The sequence below is a fragment of the Sander lucioperca genome, chromosome 6, assembly GCF_008315115.2.
Source record: "Sander lucioperca isolate FBNREF2018 chromosome 6, SLUC_FBN_1.2, whole genome shotgun sequence".
NCBI classification, from domain to species: domain Eukaryota; kingdom Metazoa; phylum Chordata; class Actinopteri; order Perciformes; family Percidae; genus Sander; species Sander lucioperca.
In genome coordinates, this window is record NC_050178.1 from 21,921,808 (window position 1) to 21,937,799 (window position 15,992).

Here is a 15,992-nt window from a genome sequence, read left to right on the forward strand (position 1 = left end):
AAGGCAGGTTGAGGGAAAGTGAATAGAAAAGAACAGTCACAAAATAACTGGACATCACGGACGGATCTAACAGGTGAAAGGAAGGATTTTCCTTAAAGGCCGATGCTGGCCTCTGATATGGGCTACAGTGGTAACACCAACCAGAAACAACACTTCATAGAAGGGTCTGGTTCACATTTATCAGTTCATCTTCTGCATATTTGACCTTTCCCATTCTCCAACCCACTACAGTGCTGGTCCCGCCTCCAGTGCAAACCTCCCAGTATGTCTTCATTATCAACAGCAGGGCAAGGTACTGCTACTTAAGCAGAGGAAAAACAAGAAGAAACAGAGGAGTGGGGGATAAAAGGAGGTTTGGATAGAGAGAGAGAGAGAGAGAGAGAGAACCAGAGGCAAGGGGAATAGAGACCGCGAGAGAGAAAAAGTGAAACAAGGTATGAAAAAAAGGAGAGAAAAAACACAAAATCAGAGGTGAAGTGGGGAAAAAGGGAGCAAGGACAGGAAAGAAGAGTGGTGACTTGTGGACAAAAGAGGCAGAGAAATAAAGACGTGTGGCGAGAAAGCAAAAGGTGGGCGAAAAGAGAACAGTTCACTATAGAAACAAGAGAAAGCGAGAAACTGAGAGCGTGACAGACTGACAGACAGCTGACCCGGAAACCACAGGTAAGGCGAAAAAGACATTTTGATCTATCTTCAAACAGTTCCAGGAAATCGTTTGAGTGATGGAAATGCACGGCGAGGAAAGTGCATCACATAGACGTCTGAGGGCTCAAGCATGTCTGGGAAATTTCACAACACGCTTATTTTACGGTCCTCATGCCTTAATCTCGCATGTCAGTCTGTTAAGTGGAAATCGTCCTCTGTGAACTTTATAAAATGTTCCCCTGTGTGCCAGCTGCTTTGAAAGGATTTCCCCAGCTGTGGCCTGGAAAGTGCAGTGGGTTGAAACGCACATTACACGATTAAAATAAAAAAATCAAGGACGAATGAACAAATCAGACACTGAAAAGCCAAAATTTAGCATTTTTGTTCAATGTGTCCAAAGTGGGGATCGTTTCCGCGCTGTGGCTTTGAGCGTTTTCATGCTTAGTCGCTGAGAAGAAGGCTGGAACAAGGACGATCCGGAACAGTTAACACAAACTCCCGCAGTAAATCCTACGTTGAAGTGAGTTCATTTATTTACGTTTTTACATGTATTTACTTTTACAACAACATGTGCAGAAAATATGAACGTGTTGTTCCTGATTCAGTTTGAAGCAAAGCACCGACGCTGCCAGGGCTCCGTCTATCGACTGCACGATCTGAGGGATTCATGTGTCAACAGCCTTGTTAAAATGAAGCCATAAAACTGTTAAATACTTGATTTAAACTTAATTTAGAGGACTCAGCAGAGTTTTAGCAGCATCTTGTTATTCTAGATTTTGTACTTAGTCTTTAATATTGTACTCAAAGTGTACTTTTAAATAAATATAGGCCTATTTATAATATTTTAAAACGGCAATCAAATGTTAAGGTCATTTTTATTGATCTCTGCAGAAAAAAAAGATTGTGTTTTACTTTAACAATGTTATTCCGGGTAAACAAAGGTCTTATCTTATCTTATGTGCTTCAGATCCAATAAAGAGATTTCTGTAATAATAGCTTTTGCTAAATAATGTGAAGCTGCTATTGAAAATCAGTCAGAATAAAAGAATATTATTTTGATTTTAATGCGTTAAAGTGAACACTGCACACAAGAGTTTCTGCCATCTTGCTCATGAGATTTAAAAAAAAGTGACAATGAACTATAAAAATGTTATTTAACCCTCCTGTTGTGCTCGGGTCAAATTTGAAATGTTTTCAAAAAGTTTCTATATCAGAAATTTGGGTTTCTTGCAACCAATTTGTCAAAAAAAGTAACGTGGATGGTTCCCTACAACGCTCTTCACAAGTAAAGTTACTGATCAGTTCACTACTTTCATTGAATTTAGGTGTTTTATTCAATTTTATAGCATTTGAAAAACAAAATTGATAAAAGAACGTTGAAAAAAGTGACAAAAATGTGGAAAAAAAAACAAAATTGTAAATAAAATGCAGAAGAAATCGATTAGACATCGAAAAAAGTGACAAAAAAACATCGTAAAAGCTTGAAAAAAAAGTGACAAAAACATCAGGAAAGGCGACAAAAATGTAAAACAAAATCAGACCAAAGCTATAGTTACGACCAAAATAAAAAGTTTTAATTTTAAATTTTGACCCAGAAATATTAAAAGTTGCAAGTCGACAGGAAGACAACACAAGGGTTAAAAAAAAGTCCAAAGAAAAATGAGCATCAACATAAACCCACGAGGCTGTGATGTTGTAGAGCTCATGGTCTGTCAGCAGGACTATGCTCGAGCCAAGGAAGAACATTAGAATCAGAACCACGCGGCGGATACACAAATACTTTTTCACTTTCAAAAACATTGCAAGATCGGGCGTTTGTGCTAGAGTCCGGATCGGGCCGCATTTTTGTGTCCGAGCCCGGCCCGCTTCTGACAGAGCAGTTACCGAGCCCGACCCGAGCCCGACAGGCATTAAGATATTTCTGTCCGAGCCCGACACAGTTAAAATCTAATTTTTTCTCAGACTAATGACACATTAGTCAAGACACACTTGTTTGTGTGAAAGCTTTTATTAAGCAGCTGTAGGAAGGCATTCAGAAATGTCAACAGATGAGGTCATCAGCTCACACGGGGGAACAAGCTCACTTTAACACAGGCACACACCTACATAATAAGCTGTTTTAAATTTAAAATGTTCAACGTGTTAATCTTTCCTGACCGTGGTCAGAACACCAGGAGAGACTGGTTACCTCCAGGGCCGATGTTATAACATGAATAATGTCGGGGTTAAAATCCTGTTTCTGGAGAGCAAATGAATGAACTTGGCTTTCAGTCTGGAGTTTATTTCAGACACCACACACACACACACACACACACACACACACACACACACACTGTGTACAAAACTTAAACTTATTGCACCAACTCTGCTCCGGTCACATCTACACGTCTGCTTCCTCTTTCTCTATCTCTCTTCTGCTCTCTACACACACACACACACACACACACACACACACACACATGCACTGAGCTCTCTTAAAGGAGCTGCAGCACCATTTTACAACAAATGCCTTATCACGCTGATGTGACTGAGCCCGACCCGAACCTGACCATCATTTCTAAATATCTGTCTGAACCCAGTTTGTGCTACATTCATGTGGTGTCGGAATAATCGAAAAAAAAATGAGTTCCCCGACTGATTTAGTTCACATTGCATTAACATTGTGAGATAGGGTATGCCTTGCCATTCTAGTACATAATGTGACCGTGCATTCTTGTTGTTGTAACTCGTATAATCTTTGTCTGCAATTATACAATAATAACAATGTTAGAATAATTAAGGATTTAGCTTTAACACATTATAAAGCAGTAACTGTAAATATATAGTTAAACTGTAATACATGACAATGCACAATAACAGTATTAATAGGGCTTAATGAAGAATAAGACACCTGTATTTCATTGTATTGTTGGTGCCTGCGGGAAAGCTCTGGTCCTTGATGGTTGTGATCATGAGAAATGCTTGGTAAACAGTAAACAAGGTCATTTCAATCAGCAACTTGATGGTTGACTGAAGAAAAAATAAAGGGAGGACTTCAATCAAGCATCAAGTGGCTGACTTCCATCGAAAGCAGCATCCTCCGTTTGCTTATCTGCTATTAACACACTCGGATGACCAAACAAAATCTGTTCAAAGTTATTAGTTGATTCTGATACAAAAAAAAGGCAACTTAAGCTTTGATTTCAAATTCGGCATCAAGCAAAGATGATTCAGAGCATCAGAGGAATATATGTGATCTTCCTCTGAACTTTCAACAACTATGTCCAGATGGGAAACACGTACTCTCTGTAGAAAGTACATACAAGTAATTCTGTCCTATACACTAAGGACACTATGCATCCCTTGCTGTGATCATGAGCCGTAATGCTTGAGATTTTCTGTGTTTTTATTTTATCTCTGGTGTTGAGCACCCTTGGCTCTAGTAGTTTAAGCACTAAGCATAAGGTGAAGCGTGATCTTTTGAACAGCTAAGCGGTTTTCTGTCTGGGCAGTCTGAGTGTATCAGTCCGTTGACATGCACTGTAGAAGTGAAATTAATCTGAATAATAAGGTTACGCAGAAAATTGGATGCATTTTCATGCACTGTAGCATCCTGCTTACTGTGAAATCTGTTTTCATGCAGTGGGTTTTGTAATAATTTGGGCTTTATTTTATCTGTGTTAGTGATACGAGACCCTGATCCCTGACTTTGTCTGTGTGTGTGTGTGTGTGTGTGTGTGTGTCAGTGGTGGCCTTTTGTTTTGACTGGGGTGGCCACACACACACACACACACACACACACACACACACACACACACACACACACACACAAACACACACACGCAAGTGTGTCAGAATAGCATTAATTTACCATTCAAAACATAAACAGACTTAACAATCACAACACAACAGAGTGGCACCATACACACTAAATATAAAGCCTCCATACCGAGTCAAACCAAAATCTTATTCTGGGTTTTGGCAGGCTAGGCGCTACTCTGGCCCACTGCTGCCTCTCAGGTTTAAGACATAGCCTGTAAACATAATGGACAAAGCTTCCGGGTCAAGTGAAGCCAATGCGGAAGTCAAGACAGCCAAATTCACCATGAACCTAGGTGTTTTATTTTTAAATGTTTAAAGGATCCGGCTGCAGTGGTCTTCCTGTATGTGAAGACCCTCCTGGCTTGACACAGTCGCTCGCGTCTCGTGCAAGAAATAGAGGTGACACCGAAACGATGGCTCCCCGCCTGGTATGAACGGACAGATTGGATAACATGGGCACCAAAATAAAAATAGCTATATGCGATGCTTACGCGCCCAGTGTGTTTTCACTGTGAAAGTCCTGTTTGTTTGACCCATCCGCCAGCCCAATTTGCCTACCTCTTGACATGGAGTTTCGCTCTCTTATACATTGTCACCGTACTTGCTCATTTGTTCGGCGATAATTACTACGGCCACCAGAGGTCTGCACCTAACAACAAACGTAAATATGGGTCGTTATTAGCTGCTTGAAGAATTGACCTATACGGTCGTTTTCTGGGGGAGGATGGTCCGTTCATTACCATGAACAAACACACACACACACACACACACACACATACACACACACACACACACACACACACACACTGTAGTTTATTTTGACTCAATCCTACACAAACTGTCCTGCTGCCACAAATACTTACTAGATCATCAGATGTGGATTAATCCCCAGTTGAAAACGTACTATTTGAGTAATATTTGTTTAAAACAACAGTGACCAGCTGTTTTAGGAAATTAAGTCTTTTTAAAAAAATGAAGCTGTTTTTAAGATTTACGTCTTCAGTAGGAACCAATGGGTTTGGGACTGAGTGCCACAGACAGCGTAGGAAAGTTGGAAAGTGTTGAGATGCGGACTAACACGTTGGTTTCATGCAATTTGTTGTTCAGCGTTGCTAAATAGTAAATGCATTAGACAAATGTACGGAAGCGGAGAACGGACGTCCTTGCAATGTTTGTTTTTTTAATGCCATTATCTCAAGATCACGAGTTAATTATCTTGTTATCTCTAGAAAACAAAGCTTGTTTACCACTAAATTGCGAGGGAAATGGCTTGTTGTTGTCTTTTGTCTTTGATATTTGGGTTCTATGTGATAATAATGAATCATTTCTGAAATTTCTGAAAAAGTTTTACTATACAAATTTAGAGATATTCCAAAGTAAAAGTGCCTTCAGCTCCATCTGGGCCGTTTTAATGCATTTAACATGAATGTATATACAGCTGTAGCGCCGGCTGATTTGACCACAGAGATGCGAGTGACGGCTGGTATGACTACAGCGCATGAAGGCATGGCACTCCTAATCTCTGATAAACATTTTAAATGATAAGAGGGAAACAATCTTGTGTTTTCTTGTGAAAACAAGTTTTTGAAAAATAATTTTAAGCACGGCCAGTCTTGGCTTCCATACAAATGATAATGACGCCTGTACACGGGGAACATACTACTACTACTGCTGTATACAGGGAACATACTACTACTACTGCTGTACACAGGGAACATACTACTACTACTGTACACAGGGAACATACTACTACTGCTGCTGTACACAGGGAACATACTACTACTGTTGTACAGGGAACATACTACTACTGCTGAGTACACAGGGAACATACTACTACTACTGCTGTACACAGGGAACATACTACTACTGCTGTACAAAGGGAACATACTACTACTACTGCTGTACACAGGGAACATACTACTACTGCTAATGCTGTACACAGGGAACACACTACTACTACTGCTGCTGTACACAGGGAACATACTACTACTACTGTACACAGGGAACATACTACTACTACTGCTGTACAAAGGGAACATACTACTACTACTACTGCTGTACACAGTGAACATACTACTACTGCTGTACACAGGGGACATACTACTACTACTGCTGTACACAGGGGACATACTACTACTACTGCTGTACACAGGGAACATACTGCTACTACTGCTGTACACAGGGAACATACTACTACTACTACTACTACTGCTGTACACAGGGAACATACTACTACTACTACTGCTGTACACAGGGAACATACTACTACTACTACTGCTGTACACAGGGAACATACATATACTATTTCAACTAAGGCAGAGTTGTCAAACTCATTTTAGTTCATGGGCCACATACCCCTTATTTGATCTTAAGTGGGCCAGACCAGTAAATCACTCAGAAACTTGATCAGCCACAGAGTTTCTTTGTCAGCTTGATGTTGGCAAACGCAAGTTGCTTCTGCTACGACAGCGTTCTAAGGCCATTGTAGGAAAAATAATAATGATACGGACCTGGGAGAGAGGGGTAATATTCAGAGAAAGAACTCTGAATGTACTTAAAAAAAACTTGAATATTCTCTTAAATTAAAATGATACATTTTTAATAGGAATTAATTACTTCTCTGCAATTTTCACACTTTGCAAAGTCATCCAGTGGGCCTGATTGGACCCTTTGGTGGGCCGGTTCTGGCCCAGGGGCCGTATGTTTGACACCCCTGAGCTAAGGGGTCCTTGGCCTAAAAAAGTGTTTAAATTACAATGCAATATCAGGAAATGTTTAATATACTTATTTTTCAACATAGAAAGCTGAATGGATTACAGAAGGAAACGGCCTTTTCCCAAAAACTTTGCAGTTCAGGATAATTTATGTCTACCTGTGGAACCACTAACAGATGAAAGGCGAGCAGTGAGTAGCAGCCCCAGATGTAAGATGACAGACAAGACACAGACGTAAAAACTACTGTCGGGCTGATTTATCCTGCTGAAGTCTCCTACTGAAGTCTCCCCGCAAACCTGCCAGAGGTTTCCGGTCTTTACTTTAAAGTTGCCATCCTGACCAGATAACTGAAGGAAAAAACTGGGTCTGTTCTTTTCTGGTCTGTGTAAACAAAAAAGGAAGGTTTTGCCACGCATGAGTATTATGCTTGATGGTGTTTTAAGCCCCCAACGTCTCCTTCCAGGCAGAGCTGTGACCGTTGACTTCAAGGCACCTAACCCTAATTTTAACCCTAACCCTAACCATAGGCGATGGTTATGGCTAGGGTTAGGGTTAGGTGCCTTGAAGTCAACGGTCGCAGCGCTGCTTGGAAGGAGACGTTGGGGGCTTAAAACACCATTGAGCAAACCAAATGCACCTTAAAGAATCAAACAGCCCCAATTTCTTTTGATTACATTGTAAAAAAGGTTTTTAATTTTATGTCAGAAATACATGTTATTTGTGCGTGGCCGGGTTGGTTCAGTGGGTAGAGCAGGCGGAAATATACTGAGAGGTTTATGCCCCGACACAGAGGTCCAGAATCCGACCTGTGACGATTTCCTGCATGTCTTCCCCCTCTCTCTCCCATTTCTCACCTAGCTGTCCTGTCAAATTAAAGATGGAAAAGCCCAAAAAATAATCTTTAAGAAAAAATAAATAAATTAAAATGTTATAAACACTTGATATTAGTAGTTATAAACACTTGATATTAGTTGTTATAAACACTTGATATTAGTAGTTATAAACAATTGATATTAGTAGTTATAAACACTTGATATTAGTTGTTATATACACTTGAAATTAGTAATTATAAACACTTGATAGTAGTAGTTAAACACTTGATAGAAGTTGTTATAAACACTCGATATTAGTAGTCATAAACACTTGATATTAGTTGTTATAAACACTTGATATTGGTTGTAAACACTTGATATTAGTAGTTATAAACACTTGATATTAGTAGTCATAAACACTTGATATTAGTTGTTATTAACAGTTGATATAAGTAGTCATAAACACTTGATATTAGTTGTTATAAACAGTTGATATTAGTTGTTGTAAACACTTGATATTAGTTGTTATAAACAGTTGATATTAGTAGTTATAAACACTTGATATTAGTAGTTATAAACACTTGATATTAGTTGTTATAAACAGTTGATATTAGTTGTTGTAAACACTTGATATTAGTTGTTATAAACACTTAATATTAGTAGTCATAAACACTTGATATTAGTAGGTATAAACACTTGATTGAAGTTGTTATAAACACTCGATATTAGTAGTCATAAACACTTGATATTAGTTGTTATAAACAGTTGATATTAGTTGTTGTAAACACTTGATATTAGTAGTCATAAACACTTGATATTAGTTGTTATAAACATTTGATATTAGTAGTTGTAAACACTTGATAGAAGTTGTTATAAACACTCGAAATTAGTTGTCATAAACACTTGATATTAGTTGTTATAAACATTTGATATTAGTAGTTGTAAACACTTGATATTAGTAGTTATAAACACTTGATATTAGTACTTATACACACTTCATATTAATAGTTATAATCACTTGATATTAGTTGTTATAAACACTTGATATTGGTTGTAAACACTTGATAGAAGTTGTTATAATCACTCGATATCAGTAGTCATAAACACTTGATATTAGTTGTTATAAACAGTTGATATTAGTTGTTATAAACAGTTGATATTAGTTGTTGTAAACACTTGATATTAGTTGTTATAAACACTTGATAGAAGTTGTTATAAACACTTGATATTAGTAGTTATAAACACTTGATATTAGTTGTTATAAAGACTTGATAGTATTTGTTATAAACACTTGATATTAGTTGTTATAAACACTTGATAGAAGTTGTTATAAACACTCGATATTAGTAGTCATAAACGCTTGATATTAGTTGTTATAAACACTTGATATTAGTTATAAACACTTGATAGAAGTTGTTATAAACACTCGATATAAGTATTCATAAACACTTGATATTAGTTGTTATAAACACTTGATATTAGTAGTCAAACACTTGATATTAGTTGTTATAAACATTTGATATTAGTAGTTGTAAACACTTGATAGAAGTTGTTATAAACACTCGATATTAGTAGTCATAAACACTTGATATTAGTTGTTATAAACAGTTGATATTAGTTGTTGTAAACACTTGATATTAGTTGTTATAAACAGTTGATATTAGTAGTTATAAACACTTGATATTAGTAGTCATAAACACTTGATATTAGTTGTTATAAACATTTGATATTAGTAGTTGTAGACACTTGATAGAAGTTGTTATAAACACTCGATATTAGTAGTCATAAACACTTGATATTAGTTGTTATAAACATTTGATATTAGTAGTTGTAAACACTTGATAGAAGTTGTTATAAACACTCGATATTAGTAGTCATAAACACTTGATATTAGTTGTTATAAACACTTGATATTGGTTGTAAACACTTGATATTAGTAGTTATAAACACTTGATATTAGTTGTTATAAACACTTGATATTGGTTGTAAACACTTGATATTAGTAGTTATAAACACTTGATATTAGTAGTCATAAACTCTTGATATTAGTTGTTATAAACACTTGATATTAGTTATAAACACTTGATAGAAGTTGTTATAAACACTCGATATAAGTATTCATAAACACTTGATATTAGTTGTTATAAACACTTGATATTGGTTGTAAACACTTGATATTAGTAGTTATAAACACTTGATATTAGTAGTCATAAACACTTGATATTAGTTGTTATAAACAGTTGATATTAGTAGTTGTAAACACTTGATAGAAGTTTTTATAAACACTCGATATTAGTAGTCATAAACACTTGATATTAGTAGTTATAAACAGTTGATATTAGTTGTTGTAAACACTTGATATTAGTTGTTATAAACAGTTGATATTAGTAGTTATAAACACTTGATATTAGTTGTTATAAACAGTTGATATTAGTTGTTGTAAACACTTGATATTGGTTGTAAACACTTGATATTAGTAGTTATAAACACTTGATATTAGTTGTTATAAACACTTGATATTGGTTGTAAACACTTGATATTAGTTGTTATAAACACTTGATATTAGTAGTCATAAATTCTTGATATTAGTTGTTATAAACAGTTGATATAAGTAGTCATAAACACTTGATATTAGTTGTTATAATCACTTGATATTGGTTGTAAACACTTGATATTAGTTGTTATAAACACTTGACATTAGTAGTTGTAAACACTTGATAGAAGTTGTTATAAACACTTGATATTAGTTGTTATAAACAGTTGATATTAGTTGTTGTAAACACTTGATATTAGTTGTTGTAAACACTTGATATTAGTTGTTATAAACACTTGATATTGGTTGTAAACACTTGATAGAAGTTGTTATAATCACTCGATATTAGTAGTCATAAACACTTGATATTAGTTGTTATAAACAGTTGATATTAGTTGTTATAAACAGTTGATATTAGTTGTTGTAAACACTTGATATTAGTTGTTATAAACACTTGATAGAAGTTGTTATAAACACTTGATATTAGTAGTTATAAACACTTGATATTAGTTGTTATAAAGACTTGATAGTATTTGTTATAAACACTTGATATTAGTTGTTATAAACAGTTGATATTGGTTGTAAACACTTGATATTAGTAGTTATAAACACTTGATATTAGTAGTTATAAACACTTGATAGAAGTTGTTATAAACACTCGATATTAGTAGTCATAAACGCTTGATATTAGTTGTTATAAACACTTGATATTAGTTATAAACACTTGATAGAAGTTGTTATAAACACTCGATATAAGTATTCATAAACACTTGATATTAGTTGTTATAAACACTTGATATTAGTAGTCATAAACACTTGATATTAGTTGTTATAAACATTTGATATTAGTAGTTGTAAACACTTGGTAGAAGTTGTTATAAACACTCGATATTAGTAGTCATAAACACTTGATATTAGTTGTTATAAACAGTTGATATTAGTTGTTGTAAACACTTGATATTAGTTGTTATAAACAGTTGATATTAGTAGTTATAAACACTTGATATTAGTAGTCATAAACACTTGATATTAGTTGTTATAAACATTTGATATTAGTAGTTGTAAACACTTGATAGAAGTTGTTATAAACACTCGATATTAGTAGTCATAAACACTTGATATTAGTTTTTATAAACATTTGATATTAGTAGTTATAAACACTCGATATTAGTAGTCATAAACACTTGATATTAGTTGTTATAAACATTTGATATTGGTTGTAAACACTTGATATTAGTAGTTATAAACACTTGATATTAGTAGTCATAAACACTTGATATTAGTTGTTATAAACAGTTGATATTAGTAGTTGTAAACACTTGATAGAAGTTGTTATAAACACTCGATATTAGTAGTCATAAACACTTGATATTAGTTGTTATAAACAGTTAATATTAGTTGTTGTAAACACTTGATAGAAGTTGTTATAAACACTCGATATTAGTAGTCATAAACACTTGATATTAGTTGTTATAAACACTTGATATTGGTTGTAAACACTTGATATTAGTAGTTATAAACACTTGATATTAGTAGTCATAAACTCTTGATATTAGTTGTTATAAACAGTTGATATAAGTAGTCATAAACACTTGATATTAGTTGTTATAAACACTTGATATTAGTTATAAACACTTGATAGAAGTTGTTATAAACACTCGATATAAGTATTCATAAACACTTGATATTAGTTGTTATAAACAGTTGATATTAGTAGTTATAAACACTTGATATTAGTAGTCATAAACACTTGATATTAGTTGTTATAAACACTTGATATTAGTAGTTGTAAACACTTGATAGAAGTTGTTATAAACACTCGATATTAGTAGTCATAAACGCTTGATATTAGTTGTTATAAACAGTTGATATTAGTTGTTGTAAACACTTGATATTAGTTGTTATAAACAGTTGATATTAGTAGTTATAAACACTTGATATTAGTAGTCATAAACACTTGATATTAGTTGTTATAAACATTTGATATTAGTAGTTGTAAACACTTGATAGAAGTTGTTATAAACACTCGATATTAGTAGTCATAAACACTTGATATTAGTTTTTATAAACATTTGATATTAGTAGTTATAAACACTCGATATTAGTAGTCATAAACACTTGATATTAGTTGTTATAAACACTTGATATTGGTTGTAAACACTTGATATTAGTAGTTATAAACAGTTGATATTAGTAGTTATAAACACTTGATATTAGTAGTTATAAACACTTGATATTAGTTGTAAACACTTGATATTAGTAGTTGTAAACACTTGATAGAAGTTTTTATAAACACTCGATATTAGTAGTCATAAACACTTGATATTAGTTGTTATAAACACTTGATATTGGTTGTAAACACTTGATATTAGTAGTTATAAACACTTGATATTAGTAGTCATAAACACTTGATATTAGTTGTTATAAACAGTTGATATAAGTAGTCATAAACACTTGATATTAGTTGTTATAAACACTTGATATTAGTTATAAACACTTGATAGAAGTTGTTATAAACACTCGATATAAGTAGTCATAAACACTTGATATTAGTTGTTATAAACAGTTGATATTAGTAGTTATAAACACTTGATATTAGTAGTCATAAACACTTGATATTAGTTGTTATAAACATTTGATATTAGTAGTTGTAAACACTTGATAGAAGTTGTTATAAACACTCGATATTAGTAGTCATAAACGCTTGATATTAGTTGTTATAAACAGTTGATATTAGTTGTTGTAAACACTTGATATTAGTTGTTATAAACAGTTGATATTAGTAGTTATAAACACTTGATATTAGTAGTCATAAACACTTGATATTAGTTGTTATAAACACTTGATATTAGTAGTTGTAAACACTTGATAGAAGTTGTTATAAACACTCGATATTAGTAGTCATAAACACTTGATATTAGTTTTTATAAACATTTGATATTAGTAGTTATAAACACTCGATATTAGTAGTCATAAACACTTGATATTAGTTGTTATAAACACTTGATATTGGTTGTAAACACTTGATATTAGTAGTTATAAACACTTGATATTAGTAGTTATAAACACTTGATATTAGTAGTCATAAACTCTTGATATTAGTTGTTATAAACACTTGATATTAGTTATAAACACTTGATTGAAGTTGTTATAAACACTCGATATTAGTAGTCATAAACACTTGATATTAGTTGTTATAAACAGTTGATATTAGTTGTTGTAAACACTTGATATTAGTTGTTGTAAACACTTGATATTAGTTGTTATAAACACTTGATATTAGTAGTTATAAACACTTGATATTAGTACTTATACACACTTCATATTAATAGTTATAAACACTTGACATTAGTAGTTGTAAACACTTGATAGAAGTTGTTATAAACACTCGATATTAGTAGTCATAAACACTTGATATTAGTTGTTATAAACAGTTGATATTAGTTGTTGTAAACACTTGATATTAGTTGTTGTAAACACTTGATATTAGTTGTTATAAACACTTGATATTGGTTGTAAACACTTGATATTAGTTGTTATAAACACTTGACATTAGTAGTTGTAAACACTTGATAGAAGTTGTCATAAACACTCGATATTAGTAGTCGTAAACACTTGATATTAGTTGTTATAAACAGTTGATATTAGTTGTTGTAAACACTTGATATTAGTTGTTGTAAACACTTGATATTAGTTGTTATAAACACTTGATATTAGTAGTTATAAACACTTGATATTAGTACTTATACACACTTCATATTAATAGTTATAAACACTTGATATTAGTTGTTATAAACACTTGATATTGGTTGTAAACACTTGATAGAAGTTGTTATAATCACTCGATATTAGTAGTCATAAACACTTGATATTAGTTGTTATAAACAGTTGATATTAGTTGTTATAAACAGTTGATATTAGTTGTTGTAAACACTTGATATTAGTTGTTATAAACACTTGATAGAAGTTGTTATAAACACTTGATATTAGTAGTTATAAACACTTGATATTAGTTGTTATAAAGACTTGATAGTATTTGTTATAAACACTTGATATTAGTTGTTATAAACAGTTGATATTGGTTGTAAACACTTGATATTAGTAGTTATAAACACTTGATATTAGTAGTTATAAACACTTGATAGAAGTTGTTATAAACACTCGATATTAGTAGTCATAAACACTTGATATTAGTTGTTATAAACACTTGATATTAGTTATAAACACTTGATAGAAGTTGTTATAAACACTCGATATAAGTATTCATAAACACTTGATATTAGTTGTTATAAACACTTGATATTAGTAGTCATAAACACTTGATATTAGTTGTTATAAACAGTTGATATTAGTTGTTGTAAACACTTGATATTAGTTGTTATAAACAGTTGATATTAGTAGTTATAAACACTTGATATTAGTAGTCATAAACACTTGATATTAGTTGTTATAAACATTTGATATTAGTAGTTGTAAACACTTGATAGAAGTTGTTATAAACACTCGATATAAGTAGTCATAAACACTTGATATTAGTTGTTATAAACAGTTGATATTAGTTGTTGTAAACACTTGATATTAGTTGTTATAAACAGTTGATATTAGTAGTTATAAACACTTGATATTAGTAGTCATAAACACTTGATATTAGTTGTTATAAACATTTGATATTAGTAGTTGTAAACACTTGATAGAAGTTGTTATAAACACTCGATATTAGTAGTCATAAACACTTGATATTAGTTTTTATAAACATTTGATATTAGTAGTTATAAACACTCGATATTAGTAGTCATAAACACTTGATATTAGTAGTCATAAACTCTTGATATTAGTTGTTATAAACACTTGATATTAGTTATAAACACTTGATAGAAGTTTTTATAAACACTCGATATAAGTATTCATAAACACTTGATATTAGTTGTTATAAACAATTGATATTGGTTGTAAACACTTGATATTAGTAGTTATAAACACTTGATATTAGTAGTCATAAACACTTGATATTAGTTGTTTTAAACAGTTGATATTAGTAGTTGTAAACACTTGATAGAAGTTGTTATAAACACTCGATATTAGTAGTTGTAAACACTTGATAGAAGTTGTTGTAAACACTCGATATTAGTAGTCATAAACACTTGATATTAGTTGTTATAAACAGTTAATATTAGTTGTTGTAAACACTTGATATTAGTTGTTATAATCACTTGATATTGGTTGTAAACACTTGATATTAGTTGTTATAAACACTTGACATTAGTAGTTGTAAACACTTGATAGAAGTTGTTATAAACACTCGATATTAGTAGTCATAAACACTTGATATTAGTTGTTATAAACAGTTGATATTAGTTGTTGTAAACACTTGATATTAGTTGTTGTAAACACTTGATATTAGTTGTTATAAACACTTGATATTGGTTGTAAACACTTGATATTAGTTGTTATAAACACTTGACATTAGTAGTTGTAAACACTTGATA

The 15,992-nt window shown here is 32.6% G+C and overlaps 1 protein-coding gene across 1 annotated transcript in view; it reads left to right on the forward strand.

Moving 5' to 3' along the window:
• The first annotated feature begins 262 nt into the window (after nucleotides 1-262).
• Nucleotides 263-15,992, forward strand: part of asip1 (agouti signaling protein 1) — a 53,149-nt gene continuing 37,419 nt past the window's right edge. The window contains exon 1 of the mRNA XM_031301399.2: nucleotides 263-663. The gene's annotated coding sequence lies outside the window, so the exon portion shown is untranslated. The remainder of the gene's footprint in view (nucleotides 664-15,992) is intronic.